Raw genomic sequence first — 20802 nt, 5'->3', positions numbered from 1 at the left:
GCTGGGAAGTCGACCGGAAACTTCAGATAATGTCTAATGTGTGTATGTGTCAACAATATTTTTAGATAAAGTGCTACATATTGTTCCGCTTTCGAGGTTGACTCACACACAAGATATTCGCAAGCCATTAAAATGTTAAACGTGTCCTCAATTATAAATATTTCAACTATGTATAAAAATAATCGGCAATTTTAATTTAAAAATTCCTATACATAGCGTCCATAAACCGCAAAGACGATAACTTTGCACAGAATTTTGAATAGTTATCGATATGCTTGGAAAGGGTATGTAAAAGGGAACAAAACCGCATTAATAACTCAATTCAGATAGCTAAATTGGAGAGTTATCACCTTTTAGCTCTAAGAAAATGAGATAATGTTACAAGTTTTCCGCCAGGAAAAGTTCAAATGTATATTCTTCCAAACTAATAAATTTATCTTCATACAAAAATAAATATGTACATCTGCAGCTAAAATTCTCAAAAAAAATTGAACGATACGACGTTTAAAAACTACAATAGCACAGAATATCAAATGAACAAAACTTAAATATAGAAATATGCGTATGTGTCATGAAAATTTCAAGTCACATCCGATATATTCGAACTGAAAACTTTCATGATTCACACACGCGAGACCAGTAACAGAAATAGCCAAACTATACGAGACGTTTAAACTTGCACACGGGAAAAACAAAAGTAAAATGAGTGCGTACATTCCACGTGGAAATTCTTAGGGAAATTGGTACACGTCGCTGATGGTCCGTCCTAGGGAAATGTACGCATACATACACGTATTATACATAATATTATATTATTATGCGTGTAATAAAAACGAGACGCTGCAAAACACTCTAGACGTTGGTATTATACATGCATATAAAAAGAGAAATGGAAGCTGTAAGAGTATTATGCGGTTAAGAGAAGAGAGAATAAACGTGACCGACTTGCGAGCGAGACTCCCCAGGGGCGTCTCAGAGGGTAAGAAAAAGGAATAGCTGCAGGGGAGGCGGCGACATAACTGAGAAAACAGCATTAATATCCAACGACTACGGCGCCGTTTTAAATGAAACGAATCAAATGAGTTTTGAAAATAATGCTATTTATTATTTTTAAGCGGAAAAAATGCCGTACAATATACATACATATGGTGAAAAACAATTAAAAAGAAAAGTAGAACTTTATCAATATCAATTATATTTAAAAAAAATCAATGAGTTGAAAACTTTTTTTGGGGTATCATGATGGCCTTGTCATCCAAGGTAATTAATGGAAATTTTTACCAACTCAAACAAAAACTCAGTAACCGCCACCACATCAGTTTAAATATTTTTAGTAAACTTTTAATCAAAAATCCTTTATGATCTTCAATAAATTATCAAATTGAACATTTATCATTCAATTTCAAAATGTCCCGGTAGAGTGAATTTGATTTATGTGACTGAACCTGTTACTAAACAAACCTATTCCTTGTAAACCTAACATATTATTTATGTAGTTTAAGAAACCGATTCGAATTACGCACTTCGTGCAAATTGAAAACAACTCAACTTGGCCAAGCAATGGTCGTTTGGTACAGCCATTTTGATTAACACGTCTTTAAATCACAATTTTTTTAGCATGCCGAAATAACCTACAGTAAATTGAGAGTAATAATGGCATAAAACGCGATTATTTACGGTCTGTTTCCCGCGGCATTGTTAAAATTAAATTGCGTATGACAATAATTGCGTATTCGGCCCGGCATAAAAATGCGTCGATGATTTCGTGTTATACCCTGGATCCATCAATTGTAAAACTGCAATTTCTTCCATACATCAATCGGATTCGGATTGTTAAATTATAACATTAAAATTTTACTTCGCTGACATAAGAAATGTTCGCATTGAAAGGGCGATAAAAATACACTAACACGCGACGACATACAATACATATACGTACATATGTAAATAAATTGACCGCAAAAATACAAAATTCTTATCTGCGATTGCATTTTTTTTATTATTTTTATATAGTTCATTCGCACTCGTTTCAGACAGTAAACACTTAAGTGTATAAATGGCAGTTCTCTACGAATTGCTTTCGGAAACTTGATTTCTCGCGGGAATCATTTATTATGAACGAAGCAGAGCAATACTACAGTATTGTACATATAATATATATTTTATAACGACAATGAAACGGAACGTCTTCGTATTGCAAAAACGTGCTAGCTTTTGATAGCCACATATGGTGGATTTCGATATAAAGACATTTTTGAAAAAAAAGGCATCTCAATCACCCGTATGACCCCGTTGTGTGTACAGTCAACTTCAGCCGATCTTCATATTTTAACAGTATAAAATAATTTCAATATTTCAAGAGTTTTAAAAGATATATATATATATATATATATATATATATATATATATATATATATATATATATATATATATATATATGAATAAATAAATGGCTTATAAAAAAAATTGTTCGAAAAAATTGTTCGAAAAATCGCAGTTCCGAATAGACGCTCTCATTCCAAAATCAAGCCAATCATATAATATCATATATCATTATTTCACGTTAATCCCTGTTCCATCAACTATTCTTGTAATTCCTTTTGTCGATTTAAATTTTTGTTACTTAGTCATTATATGTACGTATAGTTATATCCAATATCTTCCACTATTCAAAGCTTTTCTTCTTTATTTTCTTTTTATACCTTATTTTTGGAAACTGTTTTTGGTATCAATATTATATGTACGTTTTAAAGCCGTTTGTTCCGTTTTTCAAAAATAAAAAAATAATCAAAGCATTATAGTCGAATATATATCCGGTTGATCTAGAATGAGACTATCGCATTCACCCCCCACTCGACCTGCAATGGCCAATTACATTTCGTTTCAGTTTCGCATTGCATTTTGGTCAAGGAATACATATTTCGTGCGAATAATGGTCGGTAGAATTTGATTTTTATTATTTGTTAGTTTTGACTAACGCTACATCGGAACGACTACAGTAACGGTTTTGAAAGAAATACTCCACCAATCTCCAAAGAAAGTCAAAAGTTCATCAAATAAACACTAAACCAAGGACCAATTTAAATTATGCTGGACATTCGCAAAGTCGGACATGTTTTGAACACAAGACGACAGACAGAGAGAGACCTCACGTCGCGTACGTACACACATACGTACATATTCTTGGCAAGCGCGAAACACGCGAAGCCAAATCATCGATTAGTATAGAATAAAACGATAAATGGTTGTCGACCACCACCGCACCAAGCAAAATAAACCGCCTGCAAGAAGAGACCGACCCCAGTCTAACAATGCGAGCTATTTGGACCAGTTTCAACAGAGTCAATAAAACGAGACGGGTCTCTCATCCTGGAGTGTTTTCGTTCGAGTCGCTTCTTCGGCTTCGCTTTTCCTCCACTTCTGGTTTTTCCGGGCGGACGATGCGTGGCCGTCGGCCAAACCGCACACTCTCTCTCTCGATACGTGTGCGCTTTTATGTATTCCAACATTGATCAATCGAGTCCCATCCCCCTCCGGTGGTTTCCAAATATCCCTCATCGCACGGCCTCGCTTTGCGAAGTTGCGGTTTTCGGGCGAAACTCGGCTCGCACCGCGAAGAAACTTAACACGCTCGATTCAATTTGGAGTTTGTTTCATCTCTCGCGTCTGGTACGGTCTTTGGAAGTATGTACATAATTCGAATTGACGAGTATTTATGTAGGTATGTATGTATATAAGCCACACCGATCGGCGCAAAGTATACATATGTATGTGTATGGAACATCTCGTGTCGGAACGGAACTTGAAATTTAAACAAACTGGTGATATTATTATCAAAGAATGGATGAATTCTGCTGTAGCTGGTGTGCTTATGATACGGTCGGCAACTTTACCACACCAAAATTCCGATTACATTTGCGAATTTTAGTTTTATTTCATTTAATAAAATTGACATGCCATCTGGAATTCACTGCGGTGCAGCAATGTAGCTTTTTAATAAGCAAAAATATGTCATATATGCAAGTCTATTGCATATGTGACAAATTGCTATCACAACATGCCGTTTCTCAGTTGAAGACAAAACAATCAAGATTCAAGCCCATATAATTGAGATAAAATTATTAAATTTTCTAGAAGACTTGATCATTATTATAATAAGAAATGTTTAGATGAAGTTTTGTGATCATTTTGGTTTCATATCATTATTTTCGATCATTTTAAGCTACAAAGCATTCAGCATATTTTTCAAATCAGTATAATCAGTAAAAGCCATGTGAAACGTATAAGAGGTTAGTAAAAATGTAGAGCGATTCATGTTTGAAATTCCAATTTAAAAATTCCGGTTTCGAAGTTTTAAAGATAGATTTAGAGAAAAAACGATGTATTTTCACGATTACTTCTGATCCCATTTTTTATACCTTCAGAAATCATCAAGTTTCAGGGCAATGTCAGGAAACCACATTATAAATCGTGTCTATCTCGTCCCACCAAATTGCAATATCTCAAGACTCGTTTTCCCAGCTTTTTCGGTATACTTCGTCGTCGAGTTTGTAAATATGTATAAAAAACAGGTATACGAAATTTTGTTATACATATAGTGAAATACTTATTTTATCATTTAAACATTAATTATTAAAAATATATAGTAAGAATTAATTTTTAAACGTTATTTTGAACGTTTTAAAGGCGTGTTAATAGCTTAAAAATCTATATTACAATATATCTCGTATATTAAAGATATTAAATACGTGTAGTAAACAAAAAACATTTTTATAAACAATATACATACATATAAACTCCTGTTAAAGCAGACGAAAATAAGTCTCAAGATATTGCAAGTTGGTAGAACGGAACGCACTATCAGAAATCATATAAAAATCCGTTTTAAAATTTGCCCAGCGCCTATGCCAACTTTCCAAAATATAAATAAAAAAATGAGTTCCAAAAGCATTCTACATATAGTAAACATACAGAATCTCCCCATTTTGTATGTTTGTTGAAAATTGTTTTACTAACAAAGTTTATCTGTCGATGACGGTCTTTCACTGCCAAATGTTTGGCGATTTATGCAACTTGGCACAGCCGCGAATCTAGAAACTTGTAGAGCATCTTTCGCGTTCATTGCTGAGAATGCGTGAACTCAATTTGCGGAAGTCGTAACGAAGACGTCCTAAACATTTTCCTAGAGAAAAAGCTGCAATCAAGATATCAAGGTGTCGTTTACACCGTATCGATCGCTTCAATGGAATATAATTAATTATAGGAAAGCTCCTAAGTTTAGCCCGGATATTGTACATTACTCTGGTGTAAATTACGACGATCAAACAGGGTGTATTTACGTACGTGCATACATAAATGCACCCAACATGCAAACCAATTGCCACGAAACTAATTGATAGTTATACACAGCAACAAACGAAGTAGATAAACATACATATTTTATTTTATTTCACATAGATATATACCAGGAAGGCCTAACCGGTAGACCCCAATGCCCTATCCTAGACAATTAATTACAAACATTGCAGCATTTTTATTACATACTAAATCGCTGTATTTCGAAAGGCTGAAAAACACGAAATTAATAATTAATGAATTAATCTATAGAGATCTATGGATTTAGACTTGTATATAAATTTTTACATACATATAAATCAAATTCAGATATTTGTGACAGCGGGTAGGATGATTTTTACCAATTTGATGAAGGAACCGTTTCAACAATGAAATCAGATAAAATTGGCAAACTCTGATAAGAAACTATCGACTTGGAGTCACATATTTCCAAGTCTGACCAGCAGTATTAAAGATCAGCACGGAATCGAACCCGGTAACCTCTCGGTGCTAAACATAAACGCAACTACCGAGCCATACCTACTGCTGGCTAATACATACATACGTATGGACAATGGGAAAAAAATATAATATCGCTATTCTGTCTGTGTGTCTGTCTGAGATAACGCTCGCCATACTATAATGTCGTTTTGATTTGACATACATACGCACGTGACAGCTAAACTTCTGCCAAAACGTATACAATAACAAAAGAAAAAACTTCTATATATACTCTTTCCTACCAATGTTTCCGCTTGGCAGAGAATTTACCGCCATCTATTGAAAATTTAATTAATTCATTAATTAATTGTTTATATGTAGGTAGGTATGTAGGTAGTTTTTAACATTTTTTTTTTTCATTTTAAACAATTAAATATATTTAAAAGGTATGTGAAAAAAAATCGAATGCATGGGGATCGAACACATGACCGACGACACATTGCTTTTAATTTTTTTTTATTATTTAATAACTGAATATGCCAACACCCATGCAATGATATGTCATCGGGCACAACACTAGTTATTTTATAAAAAATACTATCAGGCGTTGACCGCTAAGTAAAAACTTTTCAGCAACTTTCCAAAACCTTAAATTGAATGTACACATACGAAATTTGGTGGATGTATGTAAATTGAACACTATGGAATTGCATAGTGGACCAACACTTAACCGGCGTTGCTCGAGCGTTTTTGTACGCGGCTCCTTCAACCACGAACTTCAAGCCCTTTCAAAATTCATCTACATATGTATAAGTTAGATTAATATGAGATTTTATTTAAATTTGGTGGTCCGAAGTCGAAAACTATGGATTTTCATAGCGGAAAACATGTGTGTGTATATAAATACATACATATAATTGATTTCAGACCAATCTTGAAGATTGAAATTCGACATATACTGCAGGTCGGATAATGCGTTCGATTCGAATATGACCGCAGAATTCACAATACATTAATCACTGCATAGTGATTGAGTTGATAATAAAAAAAAATAAAGTAAAAACCGGGAGGAAAAAAAGCAAACAGCCTATAATAAATTTTCTCTTTGTGGCAGTTGTGGGACTGTTTCGAACCATTTATCAAAAATTCAACGGAAAAATGTTTCGGCGAAATATTTTCCCTTTTAAAATCGTACCGAAAAGTACCGCGCATTTTCGCGAGCAATTCAATCAATTTACAAAGGTTCAATTTGACGTGTCGGCTCGTTCGCGCTTAATTGTCGACGTGGAACGATCGAAAGAGGAAGAAGAACCGACGATAGCGTCACGACGACTTAATGACTGTGTAATGGGGATGTAATGGGGTTGTCGGCAAAAGGGAAAGGACAAAAAGCACAATTACCCCCCACCCCGCCCTTCCCCTCACACGCACCAGCCCTCCGAAAAGGGGACGAGAAAACGCATAAAACAGACACTACCTACCTGTAAAAAAACATTAGGCACACGTGAAAAGAATGGCCAATTAAGTATATAGAAAGAACGTACATACATAGTAGAACATGTGAACTGAGGGAACACGTTACAACCCAAATATTTTATAAATCTTAAGATCAATTTAATCAAAATGTCTATAAAATTATTTAGATACCCTTTATTTATCCCATCTAAGACGGGAAAATACTAAAACAAATTTTCCTTTACTTAAGCTATGTGTTGTATAGGGAAAAACAATTCCATAAATCATGAGAGCATTAGAAGTGCTAGTAACATTGGTGCTTTCTTGAGGGGTGTTAATACATAGATACCTCTCTGGAAGAAGACGTAATTATATATGTAAGTTTAATAAAATGCTATGTTTGGAATTATATTATATTAATTTAGAATATATACTAACTTGAAAAAACCGCATGCCATATATAATATTCCGTTTGTTACAGACATTACTAACAAACTAACCAGTAGATTCTATGACAGAATCACTAATAACCATACTAACACACACTGATTACAACAAAATGTCTATACCCTTCAGGTATAAACACAGATTACCTAAACACAATCTGCTTTAGGTCATCGACTTTAGTGAGTCTTTAATTAATATTATGCATTAAATGTATTATAAGCATTTATAAGGATTGTAAATAGGTTTTTGAGCTTTTTTTTTCCTATTATGCTGTAGATTAACATTAGAATAATATAATACTATGATTACTAACCAAATTAAATTAAATTGTAAAATAGAAAATGATCAGTCGATCAGTAAATATTAAAATAGTTATAATATGTATTGTGAACATAATTTCGTAATAATAAAAAGCATTTAAAAATCAAAAATCAAATTGGTTAACTGTTAACTACATATGTTATATAATAGTTGTTAGTTTTAGTTTAAAACTGTTAATTGTGAAATAATTCATTAGCAATTTCCTATTTAATAATAATAAATAAATAAATATTGTGGAACATGGGACAGAGTATTCACTGTCTAACTGTATTCGTGGGTGAATAATAGAAACCCCGGATTAGACTAACGGGACTCAGCTAGTGCCCGAACAAAGGATACGCTGGGGTTCTCACAGAACAGGGTGAGTGCGGGTGGACCTAAGTCCGTAGAAAATAGACACGCCAACGGATCGGAGATGCTATGCTGGGCAACTTGTCCTTTATAAGGAGGTACACACTGTAGATCAGATTATTCTGAAGTGAGCGGTGGTATCGCATGGACTTCCCGAATCGCTGAATAAATGTTATGAAGCGACTTTGGCCTTTCATTTGGATCCTGAACCCAAATAAAAAGTACGTCATTATACACACCAGTGACGTGCCGTGGAAATTACTACGTTTTTTACTAACGTCTTATACGTTTCACATGGTTTTCGTTTAAGTGGTCATTTTTTATATTTCGTATCTCTTATTTTAGCACAGCTTTGCTTACGTTGGCGCGAACAAAGTACAAGAGGACAAAAAAATATAACAAAACTTGTCGAAGTAATAAGATCATAGGAAATAAAAATTACATTAAGGATTTCAAGCTTTTATTGTTAAATAATTCAGTTTTAAACTTAATTAGTAAACAATTAACAAAAATAAAAGTTCTGCTATATTTTTTAGCAAATATGGGATACACCGTTATCGATCACTGTCAAAGGTTCGAATAGTCCGAAGGATCGAATTGGAATATATCACCGTCAAGCAAGTATAAACAATACTATAGAATTTCAACGAGACCGCTCCAATGAATAGACGGTTCCATGTACATATATACCACACGTCACCGCGTATATGACCGCCGTCTAACATGTTTTTTTCTGTATGTTTAAAACTATCTAAAAAAAAATATCCCACGTACAACATCCCGCATCCCGCGCTGTGTGTTCGCACCCTAAGGCTTTGCGATATAAACAGGGAGATTTCCACGGCACGCCACTGATACACACAGTACATTATTCTACACTTATTTTAATTCTTAACATTTTCAAGGGACCACAGGATTCTACTAATTTCCATTAGAAGTTAATGTTCGTTAAATACATTTAAAAGAAGCAAAAGTATCATATTCATCAATTTATTGTTTCTTCCAAATATACCTTTATTTAAATTTCAAGAATCAAACTGACTTTAATTAGATTATTACAAAAAAATTTCGGCATACACTTTCATATTTATCAATATATACAAAAAAAAACAGCTAAAACCATTACAATTGTCCTATGATAAACCTCCTTACACTCAGTTGAGAAGTCATACTCTCAGACTCCAAAAATATATTTATTTTAAAATAATTAGAAAATCATTCTTTTCAAATAGAGTGGTTAAAATTCGGAATAGTGAATTAGTAGCTTCTAGTAACTTAAACCTTTTTAAAAATAAACTTAATAATTTCCTTAAAATAAGTGGGTTTTTACTATTTCCTTTGTTTTTGATTTTCATTTTTAATGTGTTTTTTTTTTATTATCTTATTTGATATGTGTATGTATTTCTGTACTACTGTATACAATATGAATCGGTGCATCGGCTTCGCCGTCTTTCCCAAAAAATTTTAAATAAATTAATAAAAATATAACACAACTATATCAGAAATAAATTAACAAAGCTGAATTCACCTCTTTCTTCCTAACTTATTACTTTTATAAACATTCTCCAACTGGAAACAGAGTACGTACATAATTTCCAAATGATTTCACTTGCGAGAAATGTCAATTTAAAAATAAAATATTTATGTACATACATATATTCAGTAGACATATTTCAATACCCACTTCGATGATTCATTTTAACCGCTTAGACGCCCAGCCGACTTGCTGAGCGTATAATAGATACGGCTGTTTGCGCCTTAAGGCGCTTTGGGCAGCTAAGCGGTTAACATCCTTTCAATGAGATCCAAAAGAAAAAAGATGAATCAATCAAGTGAAATTATAAAAAAGATATACCTACTCTACATACACACAAGTAGAAACCCACTTTAAGAAGAGGAGGAAGACACTTTTGTAAAAACTTATTCAGATATAATAAAATTATAATTTTAGAAGGGACCAGGTGCGTTCAGCTTTTGCTTCCTGCAAAAAAGGTTAAAGCGGCGCGGGAAACTTCAGTGACGTTCGTCAAAACTATATAACCGAGCGAAAATAGCTCAAACAAAGCGTGCCGATTCGAAGCAGCTGTCGCTGGGAAAAATCGATTCAAGTGTCCCAATTCAACCGGTAAAAGTCACAAACGGTTGTTAAATAACATCCGATACACATATATGTACATGCATACACCCTCATTCGTAGCAAACAAAACATACCAAAACATAATACAACCGAATAATAATACGAATCGACAACGACTCGCGCGGGGGGAGCCACGAGAGCGTTAAATTTAATGAAGTCGTATCACTTTGCATTACGGCAATATATGCAAATAACGGGTACGCCATTGCGATAAAATAATTATTCAAATTAAATACCCCGCATCGCCGATCTACGGGGAAATTGCGGTGATTTCGGGGTTGGATCCGTTGACAACGCTGAAAATTTCGATTACGCCAGTTCGCCGATGCTTTCGCGATAATAAAGTATTATACATTGTATTGCATAATATGTATGTATCCCGAATTAAGCGGTAAACTTGGCCGTTCATGAGCGCACCAAGTCGGTGCAAATATTTGAATTAATTATGTATGCCGAAATTAAAAAAAGGCTTTTTAACGGAATTTTCCGAGCCATAAAAATGTTAATCTTTTCGTTCGATTTCTTGGGATAATTAAAAATTTACACAATAGAAAAATATTTAAATTAATTTTCAATTGAAAATTATTCACGCGGAAAAATTATCAACAGCGGCGCATTTTTTCCCCCTCAAAATTTAATTCACAAACTGGTACCGATGACGTTGTGGATCTTACCACAGATACACTCATTAACACTTGCCGCACTGTGATGGACAGCGAGTGACCGGAACTTATATTGTTTTATTTCTCCAAATATACTGAATGCAGGGCCTTCATACTTAACGCATTCCTCATCAAAACCTCTATGATTCGAATTACGTCATTACGAAATAAAACATTGATCAATATCAACAGAAATAATTATTTTCGCGGGTCTCACAGATGCGAGAAAAGGAAAGAATTCAGTACGTGCCGCGCTCAACGGTTAGTGTGAGAATGATATCCACCTTGGAATGACGGCTAATGCTTCAGCTGCTATTTTTATCATTTCTTGCACTTATTAAATATTATTCAACGTTCACTACACGATAAAATGATTTTTATAGTTAATAACAATAATTAACCTCGCAGATTTTGCATTATTATAACTTAAAACACAATTTTATCTCGACGATTGACGTCCAGCACAGTGAATAGCAGATTATTTTAGCACAGTAAGGCAAATCTTAATCTCAGAGCAAATCCTTGGTAAAAAATTTGAGTAGACTCAAAAATTTTGGAGGAATTTGATGCTTATCCTTACTTTGAAGTTTCGCCTCCGTTTTAAATTGAATAAAAATCACTTGAATGTATATTGCTTTGTCAAATACAGTAACTTAACAATCTTATTGGTCTCCGTTATAATTTTAAAACTTCATCCTGAAAAAAGAGTCCATGGCTTGCATCTGACTTAGCAATTGGTCCAAAATATTACACAAAAGAGATCCCTATTTCAAAGCAACGAATTATAAATGCTAAAAATATGCTTTTGAATAGTATTCCGTAGTTTATTTTAAGAACCGTCGGGGGTAAAAGCATTCCAGAATAAGAATCCCTTTAACACCCACACTCAAAACAAAATAATAAATTGTACAATGAAACATATTCGCAGTCTAAAGGAAAGTGCCTTTGAAATTGAGCACATAATTTAATTTTATATACGGACCCCGCAAAATCCCTACAGAGTCGCCTCTAGGACCCTTCACCAAAAGCCTCCATTCTAATGAATATGAAAGTGCAGCAGTACATGAACAAGTTTAATTAAATGACACTCGAAAGCTTAAACGTAATATATACATAGATATAGTACAAAATATGTAACAAAGACTGGGATCACAAAATCCAATGATCAAATCACATGCTTTCCTTTCAAGACACTGATATACAACAAGTGGACTTAAAAGAATCATCTGATAACACAAATCGATTCTGATGTTATCGCGGTTTGAACAAGCGAAAGATTTACTCGATATATGTACATATACATATTAGGTATATCTGAGAATACGAAGAGGATAAGCCCGATCTAATCTCGGCTAAAATTAGGGCGAGCACACCTTGTAAACGGATTTTCGCACGACCTGTGGGGAAATTCCCGATAGTAGCCTAGTTTGAATATTAGCCCTGTATAGAATGTGGGGGTGTGAAAATCCCACGCCTCCATCGTCGACTAGGGTGTGTAATATAGGGGTGCGGCGCACTCTCAACGTCCGTTTTATGTAAATTGCGAAAGGAAATGCGCTCGGTCGACACGGTTGCAATTTAATTAGAGATTTCCTAACACTTTATATTATGTATATGTAAGTAGATTAAAGCTTGGCGTGCTATAGCCGCTCTGAATAATAATATATTATGTATTTAAGCCAACTATTCTTCGGTTGAAAGAGCTTTCAGCTGAAAGTTCTGGGATTCAAGTCTAGAGACGTGCAGGAAGAGTTACTTTCTGTGTATTTATTACAAGATTTGCACAGCAGTTATACTCTACATACATATATAGCAGTTCTATACTTTTGTATTTTATGTAACTCTAATAACTTAAACCAACCTAACCTTACCCCCTTCCTAATCTGATTAATCACATTAACCATTATCTGTACGCTATTTAGACGGCATTAAATCTTTTAACACAACTCACTACATTATTAGCATCTCTGATACCATCATCCGCATCAACTTTTTAGTTTATTCACCTTTCAGAAGATATTCGGAAAGAATTGGAACATCCTAATCAAATGAGTGGAAAAATAGTACTCTCTTTAATGACACTGAACAAAAAAATCACGTTTGTACTTACTGAAGCGCAGACTAATCAATCTTGATTAAGTTTGACCCATTTTATTCGAATATGAGTTTTAGTGGTTTCTTCTTGTTTATGAGATATGAGCGTTAAAAAAAAAGGTTTTTTCAGATTGTTGGCTTTTGGATTTTAATTTTGTGTTGCTTTAAAATACGTATAATTAATTACCAAGCGCAGTGCTTCGCAAATTGGGGTTCTTTTCCGAGAATGAAATTGAATGGTTAAAATGTGTTGGAATATGTACAGACTGGGTATGTATGACTGGGCAGCATGCTATGACTGGGAAAATATTGGGGTTTATAGAAAATATCGGGGTTTGAATTAATTCTTTCAGTTTTAGGGGGCCGAGACATGAAGGTAATTGGACAGCACTGACCTAGCGAATTATAAAAGTCAAAAATATATTTGGATTTACTTTTTTTTCTCTACATAGATCTATCACACATTTATTGGATTATTGATCTATATTTCATTTCATTTATTCATTTATTTCTTTTTTATTTTTATTTTATCTGAACGTATTAATTCGAGCGGTAAATTATTTTAAATTACAATATTCAATGTTCTAGGGACGTTCATCGCCTGTAAGTGAGCGCGAGCGAGTGAGATGGAATGATGTGCTCTCTATTCTTCATCTCACTCTTGCATCATGCATACAAAAACATTTTTAACTCAATTTAAAACCATTTAACATTCGAATTAGTACGTTTAGATAATAAAAAAAAGGATTTTGATAAAAAACCAATTTTTCTAAACGTAGTAAAGTGAACATCATCTATTGTTACTGCGTAAATAGATAAAGTAATTACAATCAATAGAAAAAACATTCGACTATTGATTCCAATACTCCCTTTTGGTACAGCAATACTATGTAAATTGTGAATTTAGCCTGCAAAAGCCAAGAATATATAAAAATTGCGCATTTTTTAAACCCTAATATTTCATAAATGTGATGCAAGCAAGAAAAATCATTGTCGCGTTCGAATTCTTTGGGTCAAATTTAGTATAGATTAAATAGTCTGCACTGTTTCAATATTTTTCTCTTGCTCAGTGTCATTCATTAGTGGGGTACCATTTTTTAGAAAATTAACTAGAAGATATAACTATAATAATTATCTATATCATCATTATTATACCAATTCCACACACATAGCATCCTGTTTCAAACTCACATTTCCCCATATTAACAACCACATTGAAGGAAAGTCGTAATTTTGTGGAGTACTTACTTCTTAACAATCAAGTAAGATAACATACATGAATAAATTATGTTAATGAGAATGAGTACATTTCAAATGTTGATACAAGTTGAATTAAACTAAAAACAATCGAATAAATCACAATACACATTGATCATGAACCTTTCAATCAATAAACCGAATGTTCCACCGATTTAGCTACTTTACACATACACATAGAGCTGCCGTAGAACGGATCATCATTTGTGCGTCAACATGTCGAAAGATATTCTCAATAAACACTAATCAATAAATTTTTTAACGCTTGTTGCTCATACTTGTTGCCTGCGTGTGCACGGAACTTGAAACGTATACAAATTGAAAAATCTGCATCATCGACTTCTGGAATTTGCTGGCATGGGCACGTACCTGCAAAGTCACGGAAACGACTTGGGTACTTTCGCTTTCTTGTCGAGAGAAAGAGAGTCTTAACCCTTAATTGCATGTCGTACGACAGGGGGGGTTGTTAATAATGCCGTTGTTGTCGGAAGAATAAAAAGGAAAATTAACGGTTTGCTCTCACACGATGCTTTCAGCAAGTCGACTGCTGTAAGTAAGTAAACGCAAAAGTGAAAGTAACGAAGGTAGCGGTGGCTGAACGCTTTAGTCTTCGGTTTCTCTATACAGAATAAATTACCTTTTCCTTTTGAATTGTTTCCCCTCACCCCCCCCCACCCTTTTATCAAATACCCCGCCCACCCGTCAACGTCTCATTCAGCACTCGAAAGGTTAAATTAATGGATGCGAATTTTATATTTCGTTCATTTAAATAGAAAAGCGATTCACAACCACTACATACCTACATATAAGTCTGCACCTACACAAATACATATGTACTTACTCAAATGCAAATATTTCTGCACATGTTATTAACTAAAATTCACATTTGCGATGATTATTTAAACTGAACAACAAAAAATCACCGGAGCAGAGACTAATCAATCTTTCCTAAATTTGACCCACTAAATTCGAATTTTTTGTTGGCTTACTCTCATTTAAGAGATATGAGCGTTTAAAAAAATGTGCGATTTTTACAGAGTTTTAATTCAAAATCTAGTATTGCTGTGCCAGATGTTAGTATTGATATCAATAGTCACATGTTTTTCCTAGGTTTTTGAGCTCTTTTTCCTATTATGCTGTACTATATTATAATAATATTGTATATTATAATAATATAATACTATGATTAGTAACAAAATTAAATTAAAATTGTAAAATAGAAAATGATCAGTAGATCAGAAGCTATTAAAATATATATATATATATATATATATATATATATATATATATATATATATATATATATATATATATATATGATATGAACATATTGTGAACGTAATTTAGTAATAATAAAAAGCATTTAAAAATCAAAAGTCAAAACATGTTATTCCTATTGATTGTAATTTTGTTGCCTTGAAATACTTATAAATAACTATCAAAAATGTTTTTTTCATAATATTATAAGCAAATTTTGCTCATTTTTTTACTAAACCACACGATTAAGTCGAAGTATACATACACAGATCTTTTATAAAACAGAAACGATAGCACAAACTTCAAGTTTGTGAACATTTAGAATCAATATTCATTATACAGCAAAAAATTTGGCTTGCATTATACCCACTTATTGACATAATATACATATGTACATACATGTGTGCTTAACGTGACGTGACGTGAGAAAAAAAAAGTGTGTATTAACACACTTTTTCTATTGTCGTAACTTACAGTAAAACAGTTAGCTTTTAAATTGCACATAAATGTAGAAAAATAGACGTTCAAAATTCTAAACCCTTATTTGCGGATACGACGAAACGTCAGAGGCAAGGCAGAAGTTGTTAATCTTTCCAAAATAACCGATAGGCATCATTGGGCTAAAGTGTTTTATTCCACATCCAGTTTAGATTTATTGCCCTAAGTAAATTTTCCAAAAATCAGATTTAAATGATTTACACACATACATCTGAATGTATGAAAATCACACTTTGTTTATTAGACGAAAATCTACTCGAAAATTTAAACGTATATTGGTATAATGAAATGAATACTTTTTTCATATCCCAATTTTAGTATTAAATTTAATATGCATCACATTTCAAGTGGGGAAAAGTTTGCATAAAAAAATATTTATCAATGTCAAAAGAAAGCTTAGGCAGAAAATACATGACTCAACTGGACACTAGGCCGAACGAAATTTGAAAGTTAAATTAAATAAAACCTTTAAAAAAACTTTTATTCATAGCATTGCTATTATAATGAAAATCAAACCAAAATGACTCACCTTAATCTTGCTAGGAACAAGGCACGCTGTCAACTACCGACACCTGAAAAGATCAAAATAATATTCAATTAGAATAATACAAGAAATACATAAGGTAGCTACAATATAAAAGAGTTATTATCAAATTTAAAACGGAGTTTTTGTTTCGAAAAAAACGCTTCCCTAATGACAGTGAAATGACAAGTGCAATTGCAGAGGGGTATACTAGCTTTTTATTAGGCGCGTTATCACCCCGACAAATGATCGCCGAAGGTATTTATTATGGTCTACGCCGTAGGCATCTGGAAATGCTTCATGAAATTTAATGTACCGCAGAAGAAACCGTCCGACCTTAACATTTCCAGTCACGAATCGCATCCCCCTTCCCCCAGCCCTTTACCATTTCCTACCGGACCCACCGTCCCTCCGGAGAACAAGACCCTAAAATCTGCAATTGGCCATGCTTGCGGTTTGTGTGGCCATTTCCAGTTTCGCTGACACGGACTAGCACAATACACTCAGCCTCGTAATACAAGGGTCACTTTATTGACCCTTAATACAAAATAAAAAAAGTGGTATTTGAATACGACAGTACGTACTATTGCATTAACAACACTTCAATATGTGAAGTTGTCTAATAGAATAAAATTACATAAACTGTGTATGCGTTACCGCGAAATGAAGTGTTGTATGGCATCGCGAATATCTGATTAAAATTAAAATGTATGTTAAAGGATCCAATCCGATGTACATATCTACGTATATACCAGTGGCGTGCCGTCATTGGACTAGAGGGACTAGGCTAGTCCCCTAAATTATTTTATCTAAAATTTTAAAATACAGTACAATTCAATTACAGTAAATTAAAATCGCTGTCCATGTTTTATTATTAGCGAAGTTCAAAAACCGGAATCGGCCGTACCTAAGGTTGTGGTTGTTTTAGTGGCTTGTTATGGTATGGTCCGCCACGTCGTTCGCTTGCACGGACATGCCGTCTCAATTCTGTTCCCTTCGCGGTACTGGCAAATGGTTATGTATAGGCGCTCAGTTGAAGACGAAACATATTTAACTTACTCGTCTATTAAACAATTTATGGAATTTTCACTAAAAATGTTCTAATTTGTGGGTAACTAACTACTTTTTTTGTTAAAATAACATATATTTACAAAGAACTTCTTGAGTAGAACTGTGGCAAGGGGCTCGGACCACGAAACGATTCCCTCAGAACAAATCAGTGCGGAACGCGTAATAACATATAACGAATCGGTTGTTTGAAAAATCATTAAGAAAATTAAATTTTGAAGACAAATAAGCTTAGGATGTTTCTGTTAGCACAAAAATGAAAAACTATACTCATCACTTCAAGACAGTTTATTATAATTCATAAATCAAAAATATACATATTCTTTTACATATATATAATTTTTTGTCAATACCTATTCCCATATTTTAAAAGTCAGGGCACGCCACTGATATGTGAATTTAGTTTTATCGAATTTGCAAGGGTTGGTGGCGTAGAGAAAACAAGAAGAAGAGGCAGATCTTGATTCACTCAGCCAACCAGATTACGCGCAAACATTTTGAACATTGAAATATTTTTTACACATAATAATTTGCCATGTTTTGGACTACAGCTCATGTGATTCGATTACATTTACGAGCAGTGGCGGACTGGGACTGAAATCAGTGCATGCCAGGAGTCAAAGGGGGCCCACCCAGGGTTAAAAAAAATTGTCCCCCCCCCCCCCATATAACAAAATTTTCTTCTTTCCACCACGCTAAAAATCAAGGGAAAAAATAAATGAAATTTTCAAAAATGGGAATAAACAAATTTAGGTACAAGAAAAATGGCAAAAGCAAAATAGATCCATAAATTTCATTGTATATTTCATTTTAACCCTTGTCCTGGGTAAATAGAATGCATCATAAAAGAATGCGACATAAAAGCGGCTTTTTCAGCTTTTTGGGGGGGGGGGGGCAGGCAAAGATTGGTCAAATTGAATTTTTTTTCAAAAAATCTTTTTTATATCTGAATAAAAATGGAAAATATCCTTTACTTTATTGCATTATAAAATATGAAAAACATAAGCTTATTTCTGAAAAAGTAATTATAAAAAAATATGTAAGAAGAGAAAAAAGCACCGCAATTTTTTTCCACAAATCTTCACATGGTCAACATTAATCGACCATCAAACAGAGTCATCAAAAAACTATCAATAAACTTAATTTCTACCAACTGTCTTTTCACTTTATCTATGTACATACATATGTACGTAATAACAATAGAAGTTTTGTTTTGTTTTTCTTCAAAGCACATAGCAGCGATTATTTTATTAGTTACCCAAAAGTAACATACATAAGAAATAAACGTAGCATTCATAGATCCTTAGCATCTCATTAATCATTAAATTCAAAAAAATGTATAATACTTTCAATTAATGTCAATCGAAAATCGGGATTTTTGGGAGGGGGCCCCTATCCTATATTTCTATTTACATGGATGTGTCTAGATTAGGAATAGATTTTATATTCGGAAACTGTTTTAAATTGTGTATTTAAATCTTACTATATCATCGAAGTATAATCAAATGTTATTTTGAAAATATTAAGTAAATTTAAATCGCTGGTTGATGATGAATCGTCGTATCAAAATTGTTTTAAGCAATTCTGTTTATATTATTCACGAAAATTTGTTTATTCCCATTTTTATTTCAGTAGTTAGTTGTTACATATGTAGGTATTGGTATATACATAATATTGACGTTGGAAATGGGCCCGGCAAAAGGGCACACGCAAATGTTGAAAATTACATTTCGAGCCTAATAAAAACATAGATAAAGTAAAAAGTTAACCGATCCTTGGGCTGTTAAACCAGGTATTAGTTGTTTGTGTATATCGTAAGAAATTTATTTTGTTGAAATACCCAAACTTTAGGTCCCAAAGTTGCAATATCCTATAAATAGTTAAAAAGTTATTTAATTTTACTGAGGGCCCATATTTTCTAACAGATAATGGGGCCCACATGCCATCGGGCATGTTCGCTTGTATGGCCAGTCCGCCACTGTTTACGAGATTAGGATTCTGATACTACTTTGGATCTTCTAAAACTATAATTAAATGCTTATGATTTGTCATTCGATAGCTGAATAATGTCGATTATTTGAATCATCTCCTCTGGTAGTAATTGAAAACCCGATTGAAGTCGAAATAATATAGGAAAAATCTAGTTACGAAAAATATAAAATATATACATAAGTATTGTATATGATATTGCGATCATATCGTCATATCGATACTATTAATAAGCATAGTCTAATGTAGTTAGGTTTAACTTGAAAACTATTAATTATTTTAATTAAAAAATTACAATTAAACTAATAGGATGCAAATTAGACGGCTCTTTCGGTAATAGCCGGTAATTTACTGATAATTTTATAACATGCAAGTGCTAAAGAAAATGTAATTATTCCAAACTATACAAAAATATATAATTTTAAAAAAAGTCAAATTAAGTACTACATAGTAATTTTTTTAAGTGGTCCTTTCAGGTAACAATTAAAATGGTCAGTTACATTTACAAAAGTTTAATGATAATCACGTATGTACTATATATACATATGTAGATAAAAATAAACGGTCAGCAAACCGATCATTATTTTAAGTATTTCTTGACAAGCAGACAATAGTCAAGCAGTCAGTGATCGATAATATATCTGACTTATCAACCATATACAGACCAAAGTTACTATCCAAATAAATTTCCATATATTATACAAAAGTATTGACAACCTTGTTTAGTATCGAAAATAAAAATCTCGTTTATTTTTTTAATATTTTTACCATCCAAGCAAAAACGCACACAAATAAACCAGTTTGTGAATCAATTGAGCAATTCCTTTCAAAGCATTTTATAGCCAGATAAAATTTTCCTCATCCTACATACATACATACATATGACGTCAATAGATGCATCAAACAGACCACCGAATGACATCAAACAAATGTACTGACCACCACCTCAACTTTGATCCGAACCAACA

General features: G+C 33.2%; 1 protein-coding gene across 4 annotated transcripts in view; it reads right to left on the bottom strand.

Annotated features, from left to right (window-relative positions):
- PMCA (plasma membrane calcium-transporting ATPase 3) overlaps nt 1-20802 on the bottom strand; it is a 194285-nt gene that overhangs the window by 124616 nt on the left and 48867 nt on the right. For all 4 annotated transcript variants that reach the window (XM_077441537.1, XM_077441541.1, XM_077441540.1 and 1 more), the window contains one exon: nt 16784-16826. The gene's annotated coding sequence lies outside the window, so the exon portion shown is untranslated. The remainder of the gene's footprint in view (nt 1-16783; nt 16827-20802) is intronic.

Source organism: Arctopsyche grandis, chromosome 11, assembly GCF_051622035.1.
Source record: "Arctopsyche grandis isolate Sample6627 chromosome 11, ASM5162203v2, whole genome shotgun sequence".
NCBI classification, from domain to species: Eukaryota; Metazoa; Arthropoda; class Insecta; order Trichoptera; family Hydropsychidae; genus Arctopsyche; species Arctopsyche grandis.
This window is presented reverse-complemented; position numbering and strand designations above follow the sequence as displayed.